The sequence below is a fragment of the Cebidichthys violaceus genome, unplaced genomic scaffold (assembly GCF_023349555.1).
Source record: "Cebidichthys violaceus isolate CVI_PGR_0920_01 unplaced genomic scaffold, fCebVio1.0.p SCAF_10, whole genome shotgun sequence".
Taxonomy (NCBI): domain Eukaryota; kingdom Metazoa; phylum Chordata; class Actinopteri; order Perciformes; family Stichaeidae; genus Cebidichthys; species Cebidichthys violaceus.
The window spans coordinates 10188374-10210513 of record NW_027176263.1 but is presented as its reverse complement, the minus strand read 5'-3'; the positions used below and the strand labels follow the sequence as shown (position 1 = coordinate 10210513).

At 43.1% G+C, this 22140-nt stretch overlaps 1 protein-coding gene across 3 annotated transcripts in view; it reads left to right on the top strand.

Annotated features, from left to right (window-relative positions):
• The window catches only part of macrod2 (mono-ADP ribosylhydrolase 2), a 383002-nt gene that overhangs the window by 76576 nt on the left and 284286 nt on the right, over positions 1-22140 (top strand). The window lies entirely within an intron of this gene.

The window sequence follows — 22140 nt, the reverse complement described above, 5'->3', positions numbered from 1 at the left end:
ATTATAATCTACAACACTAATTAGAAACTTTGCCTCTTTATGTGTGAAAACACACCAGATTGCTCTTTTTTTCTTTTTTTAAACATCGACAGGTAATTAATATTTAATGATGTTGTCACAGTGAACCAGAATAATTTCTAACAATAATTTAGAGTGGTGGTAATTCCTAATATATGTTCCTGTGTGTGTGTGTGTGTGTGTGTGTGTGTGTGTGTGTGTGTGTGTGTGTGTGTTCCGACATACCTGAACCAGTGTTTGAATCACTGGGTCTGCTCCCTTCAAGGCCCACAGCAGCAGTGAGTCACCCCGTTAGTCAAAGGGTTGTACAGCAGAGCTGACCCAGCCAGTACTCTCTCCTTCCCAGCGTCGTCTCCAGTGTCCCCCCCTCCGGCTGCCTGGCAAGGCAGACACCACGGCCCAGTGCATTGAGCTGCTCTGTTTCTGTTGTTGAATACCAACGTCCTGTAGATGCCAGCGGGTCAATGATCAGATCTCTCTGCAGCTCTCAGTAATGTGGAGACTCCTCTCTTACATGTCATTCACCAGACAGTGCTTTTTGTTAATAAACTCAAACCTATTATGCTATTGGGCTGTGAATGCCTGGAGGGTCTGCATTCTTTTTCAGTAAACAAGTACATTTCTGAGAGAGTTGTTGTTTACTCATTCTGGTGATGCGGAAATATCGAGCTGGCTCTCTGTTTGTCAAGAGAGAGCAGCTGCCTTGTTCTAATTAATGACAGTTAGAGAAGCTAAAGAACAAATGTTGTCAGTGAACTACCATTAGAGACCCAATAATATTCTACTGACAACATGTGAATGGAAAAGCAAAACTTGGAAGTATTCTGCCATGATCCCTGTTCACGCAAAGTAGTAATTGAACAAAATGACGTTCATGTGTGTAACTTCCTCACACACAAACAACAACACAGCTGGTGTCCCTGTTTAGACGGTCTGTTCTCTCATTGTGTGCTCATGAGTCGACGTGGACCTCCACTCCGAGCAATAGTTATCGCCTCATTAGGATGGTGCACACTACACAAGAGTGACTGTCTGAGTGTCTGACCGCTGACATCTCGTGCCCGGTTATTTGCTGGGAGCGAGCGTGTTCCGACTCCAGCCTCAACACATCGGCACACGGTAAAACCATGATTGCCATCTTAACTGGAGTGCCTAATTGAACAGACACTTAAGCTTGGAGCATCTGCCAAAACTACTTAGACCTCCAGTGGAGTTTTTTTTTTTTTTTTTCAGATTTGTTTGCTTTCCAGCTGGAGTAGCTCTCACTTTTGTTGGAAACACAATAGGATTTTTGTAAAAATATGAATTGTCTGCCTGTGTGCCGTTCATTTGGAGGCAAATCTGTTTCTATTGATCTAGCTGCGTAAATCGCTATTCTGCTGCAAAGTCTGCACCGCGGTGTAATGTTTTGCTGGCATGTTAATGAGCTTAATTGTATCATATTAGTCCAGGTGTTGTACGCCAAAGGCTGCGAGGTGAGAAAAGGTCAGCCTCGGACATCCTGACTTGATCCTTGTCTTCCCTCCGGGGGGCAGAGCAGAGAAACCTATGCCTGACCTCACCGGGCCTTCCTCTCTTAAATCGACTGCAGACACATCTGTCAGCGGCTGCTGATTGACCCTCTCTCAGACATACAAAGAGTCCCACTGGAGAACGGCGGTGTTGGGTTTCTGTTATCTCAAGACCAGGGAGAAAATCTGTTGCCCTGTTCATCTTTGGTTGAATGGGATGGGTGCTCTCCTTTCCCAAGGATGCACTCGGTAGTCTGTCTCGCCAATTTCACTGTTTAGACAACAGGCAGGTTGTTTCCTACTCTGTTGTGTGTGTGTGTGTGTGTGTGTGTGTGTGTGTTTGCAAAGATAGCTAAATATATTAAGCCACTTGATTTTGCTAATTGCTGGCTAAAGTGCCTTTTGGCTCTGGAGGCAACAGAACAACTGTTGAGTGCACACATGCTCTTGTTCTATATCAGCCTGTCCTCATCCCAGTTGTTGTCTCTCATGACAGACATTGGGCCGGATAATTGATTTTCTTCTTTGCTCTTGCTTTGTTCAATAGATGAGGGGGGGGGGGAGGGGGGGGGGGGGGGGGGCTGCGGTGCCCTACTTTTTGGACGCAGACCCAAGTCTGTTTGGTGCAATGTACGCTAGGTGTTATGGATATTATTATATCTCCCTCAATCTTCCGTTTATCTGTCATTTTAGCTTAGTGCGTGTTCACTGAAAAGCTTGTGTGAAATACAATAGGCCCCAAAACTGCTCGGGGGCTCACAGGGGAAAAGTGGAGGCTGATTTCCCCTCCTGTCTGCTTCCTTGCTCTGACTGGAGTTCATTATTGATAGAGTTTCCGTGTTCTTAACCAATGCCAAATAAAGGGGAGCATGTAAAAAGCTGCAGCCAAAACCCCTGCTTTGTTTTTCATTTACCTTCTGCTTTATTTGCATATTCATCCTCTACAGGCAATCAGCAGAGATCTTTGCTGTGGGCCTTTCATCTCCGCTCTGCCATCCTGACAGGCAGCTTTTCACTATCACAACAGTTTAACTAGGATTTGTGGATGAGAGGTGCTGTTGGTTATGCTAGAAAATTCACATTTTTGATTTGCAAAGGGTGTAATGTGTGTGACAGGGAGAGAAAGAGGGCTTATGGAGGGGAAAAAAGGATAATTCAGTAAATAATGACGGATGTTGGATTTCATTAGTGTGCTTTTGTAGAGATGTAAATGTAGGCATCGTGGAATTGCCCAAAATGGTTGACAGTGAAAGCTTTGACTGGTGGAGCTCGTTGCATCTTTCTGCATATGAATCTATGTCAGTGACATGAAGCAGGGAGCGGTTGCCATGCAGTGAGGTACTCGTCTTTTCTAATGCAGATCCCAGATGTTGAGGGCCAGGTCGACCCCTTCATCTCTTGGGACGAGGATGCAGAAAAAGACAAGGGCCAACAACAACTGAGACTAAAGGGGCCGACATCCTGCTGCTTAGGCAGGTCCAGGGGCCTCGGCCAGCAGCCTTTTGGGCCTTGTGTTTGGGGAAGAATGACGAGTCATGCGAATAGCCCCGTCGGCTGTTTTTTCCCCCTCGTCTTTTGTTTTCCTTGGTTGTTTTTTGTGGTTGCTGTTGTGTTGTTTGTAGAGACAGAGGAACTGAGGGATGAGCGAGTTCCATCAAAAAAGGTAGAGGGGGGTAGGAGCTGACTTGTCAACCTCAGAGCCTCCCATAGGTTAATGACCCCGAGCACAATGCGCTGTGATCAGATTAGATAGAGCCCCCCTCCTCTCTCCACTGCACTAATCAGCACAATAAAGGAGGTAAAAGATAGAATTACCATACAGTGTTTTCACAGCGCAGCATACTGCTCCAATGTAGCTAATTGAAGCCCTACTCTCTTGCTTTGTAACTGGTTTACTACCCCTGCACTCTGTAATTAACCAACTTAGCATCTTTCCTCCAGCCGTAGTGAAATGGTAGCATTTATCCACACAATGGACTCTACATGCTTGTGTAAGCGCCGGCAGAGCCTTAAAGACAAACCTGCAGCTTTCTGATTCCTCAAACTAAGCAGCACATTCCTTCAGTATTTTTGGTGACTTCAGTGCTGTAGTCCTTTTGAGATTAGGAGTGTGAGTGTCTTATGAAAGGGTCAGTGAGGGTTTACAGCTCTAAGGAGAGGAAGTCAGGGCTAATGTTATCTAGTGAAACAAACCAAGTTTTTGTTGCTCCAGACAAGATAAGATGGAGTGTACAAGACCTCAAGGACTGTAAGGGCCCTGTTGATCGGAACACATACAGGAAGTACTCTTCCCCTTTAGGCAACAGCATTTTTGGGTGAAGAGAAGTGGGATGTCACACAGAGCTGCCATCATTATGATCAAAGCGTTCACTTATCCGTGCCAAACACTAACTCGGTCTTTGTTTTCTCTGTGATCTGGGTGATTTTGTTTACTCTCATGAGTCGTAGCTAAAAAATACTTTTTTCACTGCTGAACACAGTGACTAACTGCTAGAAAAATACAAAAGCAATAGGAGATCTTTACATGTTCATGCGCTTCAGAGCAAACTCTGCATCGTCAGTGCTCTCCACTCTGAGCCGACGCTTCAATCCCTTTCTTAAAATACATTCTCATTATCCAGTTCCACACTTGCATATGGTTGTCGAGACCGATATACTTCAGTTTGCATCATTAGATTGTTATCTGTCAGAGCTGGGTCGAGGTATGTTGCCTTTTTGTCATGGCGGTGGAGAGAAGCGTCTTCTGGAAACGGAGCCACTTAATTGGCGTTAAACTCCACCAGAAGGTGTTACCAGGTAACACCTCCAACCACCCCGACAACAGGGAGGTGTCTGCGCCTCAGCGTCTGACACCAGTTCTTCGGCACTCGTCCTGAGCGACGTGGATATCGAATGTCTTATTGCTCCGCAGCCAGGGGCCACATTCTAAGGACCCCTATAGAAAGTGATGACGGGGGAATAAAAGCACCGGTTGAGTCAAGGGGACTTTTATGACCCTCCTGAAAGAAGCTTTCGTAGACTAACCGCCCACCTATTAGCGCAGGAGTGTATGGTGCTTGCGGTGGAACTGTCGATGACATGTTTTTGGTTAAACTGGGAGTAACTGGAGTAGACCCTCTTTATCCCACTCTGTTGCTGGGGTGTTTCTGAGGTTAACCTCCTGCATGGAAGGTGTGTGTGTGTGTGTGTGTGTGGCGGTGTGCATTACATTAGTAGTAATGGGGATGAGGCGTGGGAGGATTTCAAGTTTCAGTGTCTTGGACATTGACATGGTCTTTATCTAAATGGGCATTAAATCAGTCAAACTTTGGACGTATGGATTTTTTTGGTCAATATCTTTAGCACAAAGCAAGAAACCTTCCACGACTTACTGCCATGCAAACAGCTTCCTTCAAAGTATAACGAATCGTATGAGTTGTCTATTATTTCTGTTTTGTTCAAAACAGTTTGCATAAACACCTTAAAGTACAATATGACAAATACAACATACCAGTCAAGCAAAAGTTCCCTAAAACCACTTCTGACAGGAGAAATGAAGGGAAGCCTTAGGAAAGGATCACACAAGGGCTGACAGGAGCCTGTTGCACAGCATGACAAAAAGCAGATTGTTAATATAAGTGAAACTGAAAAGTGTGCTTGTATAGATATGCCTTTAGTATGTATCTTCCTACCAGCATCATTCAGTCACGTTGAAATTCTTCAGCCTTTGAAGTGTCTGTGCTAACGGAGAGAAAAAGATTTCTGGTGTATTTGAAGGTAAGGGTTCTGTGCCCAGGAGCAATGCTTTTCTTTAAGAGCCTTAAAATATACTTTTCCATGCTCTAATTTCACAAAATCTACAATAGAGACAAAGCTGTGACATTTCACAGGCAAGTAAGAACTCCTTCAAGTTGACCCATCAAAGGCAACCAAAGGTAGAGGAAGTCAACCAGCAAACCGCTGATGGAGGAGATGGGTAGATGTGTTGGGCAAATAGAAGTAGTGCCATTATAACCAACATCAATCACACAGGCAGTAACGGAGATGTGAATTTATACGCGGCGATGGGGAAAAACTGGGGACAGGAGCTGCCAGACTTTGCCAGCTGCTGATGTCTCGGTGTTGGTGTGAAAATGGCGATTTGAAATGGAAATGGTCCCTTTCTGCGACGGGTGTTATTGGTGAACAGTGCTTCTGTTGATTGAACCGTAGCTGCTTGCATCAAATTTCTGCATAACATTGCAATAGGCTCTCAAAAAAAGCCTTATTCTCTTTGTAAAGGTCACTTGTTATGTGGAAAATGCCAGCATTCCCTATTTGGGAACATTCATCACTGTGACTGTATCATTTGCAAAAGCTATTCGTTCCAGACTCATTTAAGCAGTTTACAATCCACATCTCCACATATTCTTTTATGACCATGTGTACAGCTTATAGTGCATTTTTGCACAGGCTAGGGTTCTGCACACAATCTTTTATATTCTTTTATGTACTGTACAGCTGCAAACATGAGTATTCGCTGTATTCTTTGACTATGACACAGCTTCTAACCTGCAACACAGAGGTATCCAACTATGTTCTTTTATTGTACATGTGTATTGTTTTGCATTTTTTTCTCTGTACTTTAATATATATATATATATATATATATATATATATATATTTATATATATGTATATATATATTTATATATATGTATATATATATATATATATATATATATATATATATATTTATATATATATATATATATATATATATATATATATATATATATATATATATATATATATATAACTTTGTCTCTGCTGCTCCAGTGACCCAATTTCCCACTGTGATCATTTAAGTTTCATCATCATCATCATCATCATCATCATCATCATCAGCATCATGCCTATCACCTGAGTATCTTTCCTCAGTAATTTAAGCAGACATGTACTCCACATGGATTGCTTTAACACTGTTTCTGTGTTGCATTACCAGGTTTTAAACAGGAATTCCTTTTGCTTAGTTTGTAAAAGTTGAGCCAAACACATTAAAGTTCAGTGTGCGCTGCAGCAGCAACCGCCCCCAGCTCTCTCAGGATAGGGAAGCCCCAGAGGAGACTCCATTTAACCCCTCAGGATTAGTGCTCATGCCTACTTTAGCACGGGTAAAAGGGAAAACGTCTCAGCACATTGAGTCAATAGGGATTCAGTCCCACTCTACTGGCTTCCCACACAAAAACTGGACCAAGAAAAAAAAATAAAAGTGAAGCTTTAGCTCTGAGTTTAATAGGGCTAGATGTTTGCCTACTTTACCATTTGCCCTTCCGCTGCCTTCACAGTACATTAGCAGACCCAAAATACAAGGCCGTAATCCCAACAATATATTCAAAGCAAGTACTTTGAGCTTCCCTTGAATATTGTCTTAATTAAACTAAAGGAAGTTTTATAATTGGTGGCGTTTCTTCATGAGCTTGTTTTTTGTCTCCTCTCTCATAATTCACGTTCTGTGTCTTTAACACGTTCTGTGTCTTTAACACATTTGTGTCTGTGTTGAGTATATTTCTGTCTTGCCGGTGGAGGTGGGTCGGAGAGGAGCGGTGTGGAGAGACAGTCTGGTGCGATGTTGGAGGGCGGGCTTCTCTCACAGGGGTCCCCGGCAGAGTCAAGGCTCTGTCTGTTGACTCTAGTCCTTGGTTGACATTCCCTTGTGTTTGTCTAGGCTTTTATCACAGCTTCGTTCAAACAAGCGCCAGCAACTGATAAAACACATGCTCTCACTAACTCACAGTCAAGCACACACACACACACACATGCACACATGCACATAGTGACACATGAACAGACTTCGATTCGACTTCATAGCAACAGGTGATGCCCCAAAATGGAGTCGTAGCTATAGAAGCTGTATTGTGCATTTCCAGGGCAGTTCTTGTAAAAATGACTTTTACGTTTGAGTGCATCGACAGCTGTGCATGATGTGGAATGATATCTCTCTCCAGCAGTGTCTCCTCCTGTCAGAACACAGTAGCTATATGTTTCAGCTTGTGAGGTTGATTCTGGAAAATACTGGAGTTAAATATCAGAGGACTGGTTATCTTTCATTCTCAAGGAGGGGAAAAAAAGAAAAGAAAACAGCTGTGTTTGTACAAATGGCCACGTTGCTCTGCCGTGTACATTTCTTCCTGTCTGAGTTGAGCAGTTGGAGCCAGCCAACAGGAATGTATCTGCCAGTCAAGCAGAAAGAGTGTGTCTTCTCCTGGTGTGGATTCCCGTCTGCTCTCCTGTGTGGACGGCTTCCCGGCCCGCCAAATTTCACGCTTGCGGAGGACCGCAGGGTGTCGGTGGGGCGATATCGGTACGGGTGTGTGCCGAGAGTGACGTCACAGCCACAGCCGCAGAGAGGCAGAGTGTTGTCGTCCCAATGTGGAGAAGCGACGCTTTCCAAAACCAGGTGCAACCCACACCTGCGTGTGTTCCTCTCCACCTTGCTTAATTAGAGTTCCGTATCTTCTAAATGAATATTCTCCGTCTTGTCTCTTCCGCGTTTGTGTGGGTGTGTATGTGTGTCTGGGTGGCGGCCGACGGGCTCAATTGGGAATTATTTAGCATTCCCTGGAGAAAGCCTCTTTATGCTGCTCTCTGTTTATCCACAAGAGCATACTCACTTCCCCGTTAGCTGTACCGACTCAGCAGCCCATGACTGATCTCCGGATCTATTGTTGAAATGGATTCCGTGTGAATATGACTGCATGTTTTTTTCTTTGCTCTATTGTTAAAACGTCGGTGTAATCTCAGACTGTATTGAGTTAGTAATTAATGCCTGACATAAGCGAGTTACGGTTGCGTAGTCAAAAGGCTTTTCACTGCTGTGTGCTGTGCCTGCAGCAGATTCTTCCTCCTGCAGAAGCACATGTGCACAGAAACTGTTCTTTTCTGTCACCAGATCTCTCAGCGGGGTCGGCGTGGATCAGTGGCATCATTCGTCAGATCTGAAGCTGAATGTGTCAGAAGTGATAGAGAAGTCATTTTTCCCCTTTTACTTTAGTGTAACAAGGCTCGGCATGATGTGCAGTCATCTGCTGGGTTATAATTGGGGCTAAGGCTGCTGAACTCCTGCCTGGTTCTTCTGAATGCAGTGACATGGAATCCTCCACAGAGACTCAGTGTGCGATTTTTCACATAGTCTGACAGGCTTCTCACATATCCAGCCGTCGGTTTTTACCTGAGCCACGCTTTGTGTCTGTTTTTGTCAGTATGAGACGCGTGAGTGACTGTGGGGATGCGAGTGTCAAGCTTCAGTTTACGCCGAAAAAAGGTCTTCTCGCGTTGTCGGTTATCTACAACAAATGAAAAGTTTTCCTGCAAAAATCTCCCCGGCGGAAGCAACACAGGGTCAAAGAAGTTCTGTGATTATTTTCATGCGACCGGTCTGGTCCCCCCACCCTCCACCTCTGACTGCTGCCGCTACCACCCACATCACATGGCCAGCTGACCTTGCCCCCGCCATGTTTAACAAACTCTCTGCCTTTTGTTCATTCAGTCATGTTTCCATGGCGACCGCTCTGAGTCACCCCAGAGAGCACGGACACGAGGCCTCAGAAGGCTCGGTCTAGTCCCCGGTTTGACAATAGTCTTGAGACGCGGCACTAAGGTGCTGAGGATGAAACAGTCCAACGGTACCGAGCGCTCTTTGATATCATCTTGTGCTTTTGATTGCTGCCTGGAGACCAATACGATGGTCCGCTCCGTTGTGAGAGGAAGAATAGCGAGAGTCGGTTGTCTTTATGTTTCACCCAGTGAGCAATTGTCAAGCTGTTTGCTTAGAAATGAGGCTACTTTCTTCAAATTCAGGATTCCTTTGGTCGTTTGAATGGCACCTTACGGAATATGAAACGTGTCACAGTATGAATTTAGCGCCCCACCGGCTCATCTATTTACCCGTTTGCCAGTGGGCTCTTTCAGTCATATTGAAACACACAGTAGTCTGGGTTTCTCCTGAGTGGGAGCTCCCACTGCCAAAAGAAGTGTGAGCCGAGACAGAGGACCTGTCGGGGAGCACAGGGTTGTTAAGGCCGCGATACATCCCCAAAGCAGACATGAACACGGACAGCAGGCGCACACTCTGTTCTGTTTGTACTACAATAATACATTGTAGTACAAACAGTATATATAAAACAATAATAATAAAATCAGTATAATAAACCATGAAATACTGTAAATGAGCCACTTTTAAGATGTTCTTCTCGCATCAGGAGAATGTTTAAAATGTGTTTTGATTGAGGATTTCTTTTCCCGTTGTAGTGCGCGGCAAAAACCGCTCACATTATCCAAGTCCTCCTACATTTCCAACTGCTGTTCACGCCAGCTAGGACTTGAGGTCTTTACATACAGTATGTTAGCAAATTTAGAAATTCACCCAGAGCCATGAACTATGCTTAAATATCCAAACTAATAAGTTATAGGGGAGATCAGAAAAGGCCTTTGGAGCTCCCTCTCGTGTGGCAGATGCCCAACATAATGTAAGCACTGCAGCACTATAACACCCATATAGACACAGATATGTTGCTAAGTGGGTTAAAGTTAGCCTGGATCTGGATCCATTCCATGGCCAGTTAGTCATCATTCATCCTACACTGTTCAGGTTGAACTGACTGTTATTTAAAACAAAAACAGATTGGCCCCTTATCAAGATACCGAATACAGCTATTTGGGTCAATATCAGACCGATATATATCTACTTCTCAGCCAACAAAAAGCAGATTAAATATCTCAGTTGAAGAGTTTTCTGTAAGTTATTTATAACTTTGTTATTTAATGATGTTGAAACACAAACCCCAAGCCGAATATGTCCTCTCTTGCTTTCAAATGCACTAAATCAGTTGACGGTATGATGACTTTTTCTCTAGGAAACTGATTTTTGCGTGATGTGAGACATGCAGCCTAACTATGCTGATAAACCGTTTAGTGTTCAACAATCTTTCCAATTTTTCTACATTTGATTGTGTTGACTGTCTGCTTTAATTCCACCGGGTTTCACATGGAAATTGCAAGAGACAGTCTTTTCTCATTAGCTTGTTGGGAGTTTGTGCACCACTAAACTGTTTGTTTGTGGCGGTTCTGCAGGTGTGTCTTTGGCTTTGCGGTGGCCATGGTGAGATTGGCTGTGTGACTGTAATTACTAATTTAGCTAAAGTGCGGGGAAAACAAACAGAGCAGGAAAAGCTGGAATGATCAGACGGCGGCTCTCTCCAGCTGCCTCCAGCTCTAATCTGCTCAGGTAATTCTCCCCAAAACCATTGATTCCATGCAAGCGATTGAATTTCAATGCATCCCTGATGAGATGGGGAGGGGGAGAAAAAGACAACCTACCTGAGCACTCAGAAGGATTGGCAAGCAGATGCTCGGTCAAAGTGACAGGTGATAAGTGCTTTGGCGGGCTTTAAGTGAAATCTTTATGCGTTTCTTGCCGTCACATGGTCCCGCTCGTTTGCTGGGCCTCTCACCACGTTTTCTCAGCTGCAGAGGAAGCAGCCTTTACACACTGATAAAGCACCTGTGACCTTTCAGATGAGGTGTTCTGTTCATTTAAGTGACTACTTCACAAGGTGGTGTACAGAGAAATGCAATAAGCGACTCCACTACCTCTGGTACAGCATCAACCCTGCTAGCCTAATATGCTAATTTCTCATTGAAATGGATTTTAATGTACATGCTTCTTGGGCAAAGATAGTAATTCCAATCAGGCGTGTAGCATACAGTTGTCGTCAGATTGAATGGGGGGAAAAAAAAGTAAAATGCAGTTGGATTCAAAGTCAGTGTGTCGGTGCCAAAGTTGAATATAAGGGGCAATGTGCTGTTAATAGTGTTCAGCTTCTAATAGCTTTCTGTGACTTGTCCTTATGTACAGTAGCAACTACTAAGCTTTTTTTTCTACCCTCAGTTCACACAGTATTCCTTTAGAAAGCAACAACCTTAATTTGTAGGTGCCCTGGCTCGTATTGAATAGTATAAGGAGCAAATGCAGTACTTTATCATTGTAGTAGTACAGTTTTACTGCTTGTGCATGCACTATAAAGCATGTTTCACACTCTGCCTTTGGATTATGTGAAGAACAGGCTGCATTCTATTGTAACTGCTGCCTCCTTTGATTTTATTAGAATGCAGAGCACCCGCCAAATGTTACACCTCGTGTGGAAAAGTAGTCCGTTAAGACAACTCTCTCTCTGGAAACCCTCGCCCACCAACAACAAGTGAAATGCGCTGTAGTGTGCGCACTCCAACAACCGCACGTTTAATAAACGATGTTCTGCCTTTCTTCTATGGCCGTTACTATTCCCTTTATCTGTGCTTTCCCTGGTCGTGGTAATAGTGAAGGGTTTCATATAACACCACTTTCAGAAGGTTCATTTTGCGATACTTTATCTTTCAGTGCGTTCGCCGTGGCACCAGCAGGCTATGCAGCACATGCAGAGCAGCTTAAGATGCATTGGCCCGTATTTAGCCGGTTGTGTATAGTGATGGGAAGCTCCCTTAATTGGAGTCCAGGGGAGGATCTCTGGGAGCGCTCTCTAAGTACTACCCCAGAACTGTCTTCAGGTCAGAGGTCAGCTTGAAGATTTGCATGAGGTTCCATTCCAGAAAGAGCGTTTAAGCCGACCGTTTCATTTAAATCGGCAGCCGGAGCGGTTGGAATGTGGTGCAATATCTCTTCATTCCTCACCCGAAACGTCCTCAGCCACCTTCATTTATTTCCCTGCTCACTTTATCTCACTGTATGCATTTCTGTTTCTCACTTGTGTGGATCAGGAGCAGTGTGACCCCCACACGATCACATCGGAACAAATCTCTGAAAAACGGACAACTCAAGGCGCTGTATTAGCAACTGAAATTGACAGCAATCAGTAAATTGCGGTCTTGTATGCAATGGTGGTGCATTAGTGATGGGGTGTGATCAGAAGCAGAGAGCTGTTGCCCAGAGTAGCTAAGCCTATTGTCTGTAAAAACAAAGCATGGCTGACTATTCTAACTCCTTTCACTTCAGCCCACAAAGTTGAATTTCCCTGAATCAACGGCCTAATCCCCCTTTTCCCAGTGTCCCTCTCGCTCAGTCAGCCATCAGGCCTTCTCTTTATTCCCGTGGACACTTGCGCTTGCTTAGCATCATTAGCTGAGGCTCAGTCCTGCCCCGTCTTTAGCCCCTTATGAAGTCCCTGTTGCTCTTTTTAGGAACGGTCACCATTTCCAATAGCATTAAGTCCTTGGCTGTTGGACTGTAAAACTCTAATACCAGCATCTTAAGGAGTTTTTAATCCTCTTGAGCAAAGACCCATAAAACATGGTGATGAGACAGCCCATGCATGCGTCCCACACAATTGCCTCCATCTACAGTAGCAGCACCATTATTAAGAAGGAATGAAAAGCTTTATATGTATGTCTTTTACGTTTTTGTAATAGGAATTCCATTGGCCAAGCTGTCTCTTTTATGTTGCACACTGTTAAAGAACATAGTCGGGTCTACATGAACGCTAACGTTGAGTTGCTTTTGTTGAATAAAAGGCAGTAGGAAATTGCATTTTTTTTCTTCTTATTGTTAAATGCTATTTGTAGCTTTGAGCAGATTGAGTTATGATGACATGAATGCAGAAAGAGAGCTTCAGTCTTGAGCAGTGGTCATACTTTCTGTTATCACATGAGTCTCTATTCATGCTGGGGATTTGTTCTAAAAGGTCTTTTGGGGGAAATACAATCACTGGTATTGTATCAGGTTGCATGAAAATGATGATTACCATTTAGACTGATGGAAAATTTGAATGCAATGTTTGGATAGAAAAACAAACAAACACTCTTTCACACGGTCATGGTCTGTTCTGCATTCGTCTGTATGGCTGTGATGTTCTCTACAGCAGAAAGGCTGGAGCTCTCAGAGGGCATTAATGCTAAATAGAAATTGGATTTAACAGCAACACATAGATGTTCTTTCAGGGCGATTAGAGCTGCAGCCAGGCATGCTGTCCTTCCACACTTGCCTGTTTAGTGTGAGATTAAGCCACCCAGAACCTGCACATTCACATTCACTTCCTCCAGCAGAGTGTTTTTGGAATACCTTTTCTTCCTTTACTAAGGGTGTGGGGTCACTGGGGAGCATGTTGCTATCAGAATGAGAGTGGAAATGGAAAGTGCCGCACGGAAGACACAATAGCTCCTCAGAGTTTAGAGCTACTTCTCTTGAATTCAGTTATCAGATTTAGGCACTTTGCAAAGTGATACCCTGAATAGTTCAGCTGAGAGTGGTTACGAGGCATGTTTTAGTTTGATGTGACAAAGTAGCTACTTATTTGGTAATGGTTACCATTATGTCTTTGTTTTCTAGTGGAATCTGTGGAGAGGCTAGTTTTATGCATTTACTGTAACAGTCTTTGCTGGAGCCAATAGCTTTGATTTCAGTGGTTAGGAGCACCAGAAGTTTTCACATCTTTTAAGGACTTATAAACGGTGAAGGTGGTGCGCTTACAGCGAGCTGAGCCGTAAATAGCCCGCTCATATTGGAGGTGGAACAAACGTCCTGCTGTACTAATTCACAATCTGGCCTAAAGCATTATTTATGTAATGTAATCATTTGAGAAACAAGGACACAAAGTATGCGAGTGGGTGACTGCAGAGCTGTTAGCCACCCAAATAATCAAAAGAATACGGCAGAAGTTATTTCATTTTTAAGAAGTGTGCTGATCTGGCTACAGCATTATCAATAGACGTGAAATTATGCAGCCTAGTTTTGATTGAAGAAGAATGAGGTTTTTATATTGCATTCCTGCTAATCATGAGAGGAGGAACGTGAGTAATGTAGTCTGATGTGTTATCGTAACAAATAAGGGTTGTGAAATAGCTTATGTACACTACTATATGACATTTAAGCCTTTCATTTCACTTACATCTTTTGCACAAGCATAACTAACACATGTGCACTGTTTTCTATTGTATTGTTGTGCCACTTCACATCCTATATCCATCCAAGCCATTCATCTGGAAGCAATAGGAAACGCAATGCGACTCCAACTGTTTACCCAAGAGCCGATATGTTTATCACTGGCTCCATGGTATCACTTCCATCTAAATGGAACCATCTGCATATAGGAATATACTGCTAACAACAACACTATTAGTGGTACAACAAAGTTTTACAAATATGTCCTTCTGCATACAGAAAGCTGCCGCGGACTGTTGGTTCAAAATTGTGTCACGGTTTCTTACTGCCAGAATAAACCACCCTTCTGCCTTTCTATAATAAAGACATGACGTGAAATAAACAATCAATGTGCATTGAGGATCCGTTGAGGCCCAATTTCCAAAATGTATAGAACAGAGTCCCATTAAGGACCAATAATATGATTCAGTAGTTAAGTTTCCTTCACCGAGTAAAGGCAGGCACGCTTTCAAGCACAAATAAAGCTCCGTCTTCAAATAGAACCTTGAGTAAGTATTTCAAATATTCACCCCGATGCAGCGGGACAAGGGGAGCAAGAAGCAGAGGAAAATACCTCCAACGTTGCCCCACTTTGTCAAAAAATCTGAGGCAATTAATCTCGGAGGAAATAATTGAGCTTATTCTGCCAAAGATACTCAAGTAGGACTTGAATGATGACACGTGGAGATAATGTTCCACAGAGTGGGGTAAACATGGAAGCTGGTGGCTTGTACACAGTTTTTAATGAGACAAGGCATTTTGAGCAGAGGGCAACTCATAAATACAGCATGTAATACATTGCCCACATATTCGAGGTGTCGTGAGTATTGATTGTTAAGAGGTGCAGACAAGAACAAATGGCACATATTAATAACACCACATGTTAAGCACTGCATTACAGACATTACATAACTGCATATAAGTGACCAGGACAAGTTGCAACAGCATTGACGGGTCTCCTTTGTTGCAACAAACTCTTTCACTCCTTCCACCTGCAAAATGGTTTAAATTTGTTTTATGGCTTCCGGAGTTGATTTAAATGCTACATTTTGGTGTACTTTGTTATTTTACATATAGGCCATGAATCAGGCCCAAGCATATGGAAATCGCAGGTCTGCGTACGTGTTAAACTTGATTACCAATATTTCTTCCCTAATCTGGGCTACCTGGGAGCTGCTGAGTGTGCACACTGACCAGCTGCTTTCTGCTATTGTTTTTTGATGAGTCGGTGCATGTGTGCAGCCAAGATAAATCAGGCCCATACATTTGATAATCATCTTCTTTACCCACTTACTTGAAGTCCAGGCACCTGTGAAGAAAATAATTTGTAGTTAAGTTTAGCATGTATAGCGAACTCAAACTGCACATTGTGAACAAAAGAGACGCATTGAAGGAGCTGATGGAGGATGGATTTATTTTCAGGTTTTATTGATCCTTGGTGTTGCAGCTGTTCCATCTACCAAGGAAATCCTGTAAAAACCAGTTATATGGAAAGAATGCTGCCCAAACCCACTTAAAGTGCAACCAATCACATTGTTAATGAATTGCAGGTTCTTAGTAGATTTGCCTATTGTGGCAATTAAAGCCCATAACAGAACTTTCCCATTGGAATCTCTTACCTATGAAAATACACTAGTTTGGATTTCAATGTGCATTAGTTTTAAAGTTGGCTTCATTTGGCACAAACAGGATTTGCAGGTAGAGAATAGTATTTTAGCTAATTAGACCAATTCCTAGTCGACTGAACAGGTAATATATCACAATCCATAGTCTGCAATAATAATATTGCTGTGTCATTTGTTTTTTGGCTTGAACATACTGCGTGTTGAAATTGTGTGTTTTGGGATGCAGGGGCGGGGTCAGACATTGTAAACATTTGGGGCTCAGCAATATATGCACTATATTTCAAGTCATTTCATAATAGAATACCAGAAAGTCTGTACACAATTTGGGAAAAAACATGATAGTTGCCATTTTGTATCTAAATATCTCAACAAGTTTTCATTCCTGCCACCTAAAAAGAGTCAAAAATGGTCTACTGTTACTCTTTGTAACTTAACATAACCTACATAGGTTGGGTAGGAGTTTATTGGAAACATTACTAATCTTGAAACTTATGTTTGTTATACTTGTTTGTCTATTTCCCCAGTAATATAACTTTTGCTCCATTCATTTGCCGGTACAGTCAGAGAGACTGAGGGGAAGTGACACAAGATGAAGGTATTTCAAAACCTAAAAGATCAAGGGCTTTTGAGAAACACACACACACACACACACACACACACACACACACACACACACACACACACACACACACACACACACACACACACACACACACCATCAAATAGTGGTTGGAAGTGTTTATGGGCAGGAGTTTTGGGGAAGTAGATGGGCAATCGAAGTGTTTTGAAAATACACTTTGTTGGCCGTGTTTGTGCCAAATCAGAGCAAGGCTTGGAAAGTGAGTTGTCAAAAGCCAATAGTATCTGCAGCTTATAGCATAAACGCTATAAAGCCAGTCAATATAATATCAGATATTAAGTGCTGACAAAAATATTGTATTGCCCACGTACGTATTCATATAACTCATACATGAAGTCTTCTATATTAGCAGATTTCTAATATATTAACACCAGAGGAAAAAGGCACACTAAGGCAACGTTGCTGCAAACCTGATTAGAAAATGACCTCATGGAGACATGACATAATCAGTGTTTAGACTGGAGTGATGGACATGCAAGGGCGTACTTCCTGTTGCAGGCCACTGAACTATGGAATTATCTGATCAGATTTGCTGAAGTGAACATCCTTCTGCTGTCTTCCCAAACAAATAACTGTCATTTTGTTTCTTACTGGACCTCCTGTTCTCTCACTTGGCAGCCCATTTCCTGGCTGCGTGCACCGCTGTTTCCTGTTCCCTGAATCACAGCAAACGGTGGACAGAAGAGAGATATGAAGGAAGCTACAGGCTACCGGTTCTGAGAAGTTAAACAATAAAGTCCATCCGTAGCTGAGTTCATTTGAATGGCTTTGGGAATCTCACACACACACACACACACACACACACACACACACACACACACCATTAACTTGGGCTTTCTGTTTGGTCACTCCTTCACAAAGTGTGTCTACACTAGGTGGTTTCAGCATTTTTACAACGTCAGCACCTGTTATTTACATGATAATCAATTTATATTAAACATCACTAAACAAAGCTCTCAAAAACACTGTAGTATTCTAATTCAACCGGCCTTCCCTGTGATTCAGACAATGCAATGTTTCACTCCAGATATGTTTGTTATTGCTGCTGAATAGCTGCACATTGATTTCATGTTTTGATGTTGAGCAGATATTGATGTTTACTGATCCTTTTGCCCCTTCTGCGGTTTTAAAGTTAAGCTTTCACAATTTCAGTTTGATACTTAGTGTCTCGCATACATTCCAATGAGGACCTGTTAACGGGCATATCAATAAAATGTAACCCAAGACCTCAAACAAAGCTGAATAAACATTTAAAGTCATAGTTGTCTGTCTGTTGCGTGAGTCGAGGACGGAGCTACAATGCTCCAGATGGGCAGGGTTGTATCTCCGAGGCATGAGGCTTCGCGTGGAGCCTAAACAGATGCTGCTCTTTAAATGAGACTTCTGACATTAACAGCGGTTAGTGCACTCCTGCGAGGCCTCCCTTTACAGCTGTTCTGAGGCCATTGCGTCTTTTAATTGGGATGGGAGAGATCATAGATTACATTAGTCGACCAGGAGACACTGCGGGCCCCTCCCGTTTTTGTTTTTTTTCTGGTTCCCTGGGCTTGAATGTAGCCTCCTGCTTAATAAGCCTCCCATACGGAGCACTGGTCGTCACACAGCAGCCCAACTACTAGCGTCTGAGAGACAACTGTACGAGAGGGCCTGTCTATTAGCTCCTTATGTGTCTGCATGTCACAAACAGGGGGACGTGTGTTTGTTTTAAAACCTTATTGGAATCAATTCCTCTCAATCAATCAATTTCCTCCATCTTTCTGTTGCAAAAATCTCAAGTTAAAGTGAAAATACATAAATACGTATCATTTTTCTCAAAGGTAGTATGCCGCCTGTCTAGACTGTCGGGCTGTAACCAATACCTGCTGTCTGGCCAGCAGTGACACATTATATATTTGCAGGAGACAATCCCTGTATTTATGTACGAGTTAAATATGCCCAGGAGACATCGCTGGAGATTACATATCTGCAACCGGAGTTCTCCAAAAGATTGACGTACAGCTGTTAACTCGATTTAAACTTGATTAGGGCCAAATTGAAGAATGAATGCTCCCTCTCTTTGAGCAGGGAGGGGGAGGAAAGGCAAAGAGGGGTATCGACAGGGTATCGGTGCTCCCGGAGCAGGACACACCAGTATGTTTTCATTCCTCACAGTCTTCTGGGACACGGTCAGACTTTGTAGCTAGAACATAGCAGACTGTGGCGCAAATGTTTCTTCTCTCTTTTAGATTAGAAAAATAAATAAGTAACATGTCCGGATATCCAATCCTATCAATCAAGTGGGTGTCTTCTGCCAGTCCCCTTCCACATTGCTCCAGTCCACACACATGCTCGCTCCCACCTAATAGACATGCTAACCCCACAGAGGGCAGTGAATCTGACCCGATCCTGTTCATGTAAGCACAGAGTGACTGGAGAGGTTAATCCTGCACTACTTGCATTGCTCTTGAGTTTCCACCTCTCCTTGTCTTTGGTCGGGTTCTACATGAGTTACTGCTCTCTCTCTCTCTCTCTCTCTCTCTCTCTCTCTCTCTCTCTCTCTCTCTCCCTCTCCCTCTCTTTCTCAGCTTTGTCTGAGGGACTGACACAGCTTACCACAAAAAATAATTTGTTACAGTCCTAATGGTTGATGTATATCACTTTATCACCCAGCATCGATTGTGCTACTATGTGCAGCTCGGTGGGCCTGCATTGTGTTTTAGCAATGCTTCCTCGTCCTGCATCAGATCTCATTAAAGATGGAAGTGAAGATTAAACCACATCCTCTCTCTTACACTGCGGCACCGGGCAGGAGGCATCCACTTCCCTCGTATTACTCGTGAATAAGATTGAACAAGCAGCTCCTGCAGTGACACACATAAAGCTTGTTTGCCACCCCAATGAAGGGTTTATTTCATCAGACAAGCGGACAGATACACCATTACTAGGACTTTACTGTTGCGGCCTTGGAACATAGTCGATTTTGCAGAGAAACATACAATGAATTGTTGTGGGATTTAAGGTTACATAAAGAATGCATTTGAAAGCTTCTCCTCATACATTTTGCAACACATCTCTAAATGATCTGGGCCTAATTAAGATTATCTGCTGTCTGTTTTTATAAATGTCTTTTTTCAATCCAAAACCACATTTTAATGTCAAATTCCCCGTCTTGCTGATTAATGAAAGCGTGTGACTTTGCTGGGTCACAACCTTGTGTGGGTTCCTCACACAATGCTCCTCTGAATGGCTCTGAAGTTGTTTCTTTTGTGTTTCTGTGAAGCAGAAGGAGAGATAAGCCAATTAAATGCTTTGGAGGGTAGTCCAGCTTCATAAGTGACGAACACTCCTTTACTGGTGGTTCCTCAGTAATTAGAACTTCCATTAATGATCACAAAGTCGCTCTTCTTTGATGTGGTGCTTTAATACAGACAGTGTCATATTCTTTCAGTGTATTCAGGGAGAAGGCTCAAAGATGCTAATCTAATGCCAAGTCTGAGTTTAGCAGTGTGACGGTTATTACGCTGTAAAGAGATGCCTCAGCCTTGGCATTTAATTAAAAAGATTGAAAGCATTCGGCTCTGCTTTCAGTAATCTTATCGGGAGTTTGTCCATATTTTGTGGTTTCCGTTTGTAACCGAATTCTTCATGTACAATGTGAAATCCATGCGCAGTAATTGCATCCGTGATCGAATCGTCATCTTAACTCTTTTCCAGATGTTTAACTAGTGGCAACGAGGCTGTGAGACAAATCGAAGCCCACTGATGTACACCAGTTTAGTCGGAGTCAGTCTACCTGTGCAGCTGCCGATTCCACTTAGGTCATTCATCCATCTCACCTCCCTAACTGAATTGCATTTTAATCATGTATGCTTTTAGCCATCTGTGGCTTCACTTCTCTCTCTCTCTCTCTCTTCTCAACAATGCACTCACACTTACTATTTGGAGACACAGAGACAGGAGCCGACTGGACGGTTGAGCTAACCTTGGAATACAGATAGATCTCTGCCTCTAATAGAGGTCACACAGACATTTCCATTATTTACCCTTCACAAAAAGATTTTCTTTTTTTCAAACAAAATTAGATTGTATTTGCCAAACATGTGGCTGACTGACCTGTGAGATCTTTCAAGCAATTTGTCATGTTTTACCGCGAGCCCCCTGAGCTGGTAAACACACACGCAGCGCAGCGAGAAGTGCTCTGTGTTTGTTTGTCGAGGACTCGGGACCTGTCCCTACTCATAGTCCCTGATTGGCCGCTGACAGGAGAGACTGGAGGAGGTTAATTCTGGGAAAAGGATATATCACAGCGCCGTGGCAACCAATGCATTTCAAATGATGTGTCCTTGGGATGCAGGGTTACTGCTGAGTCCGTGTCCTCCAGCTAGAAACAGCCTGACTATAGCTATTATTGAATGGGCCTGACAAGGAAAAGGTCTTGTTGACTTGTGCAGAGCGTGTGGTTACACAAAAGGTCTGCCTGCCCTCTGACATCATTGTTTAGATGAATTTTACAAAGCTCATCTCTCTGTAGGAACTCAACTTATTAAGTCTCCACTGCAAAGAACACTGAGGATCAAACTGCTTCTTCAGCCACATTGGGAAATGGCATGACTGATTTAGGATATTATGATTGTGGCCATATTACCTATATAGTACTAAAATGGTGGGTGGTGAGTCTTGCTTTGCTTGTAAATTGTAAGAGAGAAAAGGACTTTGCACAGTATCTTTTGTCCTCACGGAGTTCTTCTCAGTAAAACACTGAGAATTAATCCAGTTTCTCTCCCTCCATTTTTGGCTTCCCAATCTGAATTATAAACAAATCCCGTTCACCTCTCTCAGCGTTTATTTTATCCCTTCTTGTTTGAATTAATGCAGAATTCCTTTGCAGGCTGTCTGGAGCTTTTCATTTCATCCTTCTTTGTATCTGCTGCTTTTTTTGGGTGAGATTCAGTTTTTTCTTCATTCCCTACCTGCTGGAGAGTTTTGTTAGCCTCGTTATTCTACAATGGGATCTGAGTCTTTAGGAAATCAAGGCCATTAAAATTGAGTGTTAGTGTGGGGTCATTCGTGTGTAAGGAATAGGAATTACAAAAAGTAGTGAGTTAAATAAATCTTCGAGGGATGCCTGCTCCCCGTGTTTTCTCCTCCTTTTTAACATTCCGCTCTTCAGTCAGCCTCACAGTCTTGGTTTGTGTACCTCCAAAAAACCCCTTCATTTACTTCAGCATGTGTAAAAGTCAGATCAATTGGCTCTCCAGAAGTGACAGGCCCCTCACAATGTAACTAGTGTGCTGGCGTGACTTAGTGTTTGATTGGTGTTTCGGAGCTGCCAGAGTGAAGCAGCTATCTGTTCACCGCCCCACCTCCCATTGTAGCGGCTCTAACACAGGAACACTAAAGCTGACAGTGTTGTGTAAAACTGGCCCGGTTCGGCTGGAAG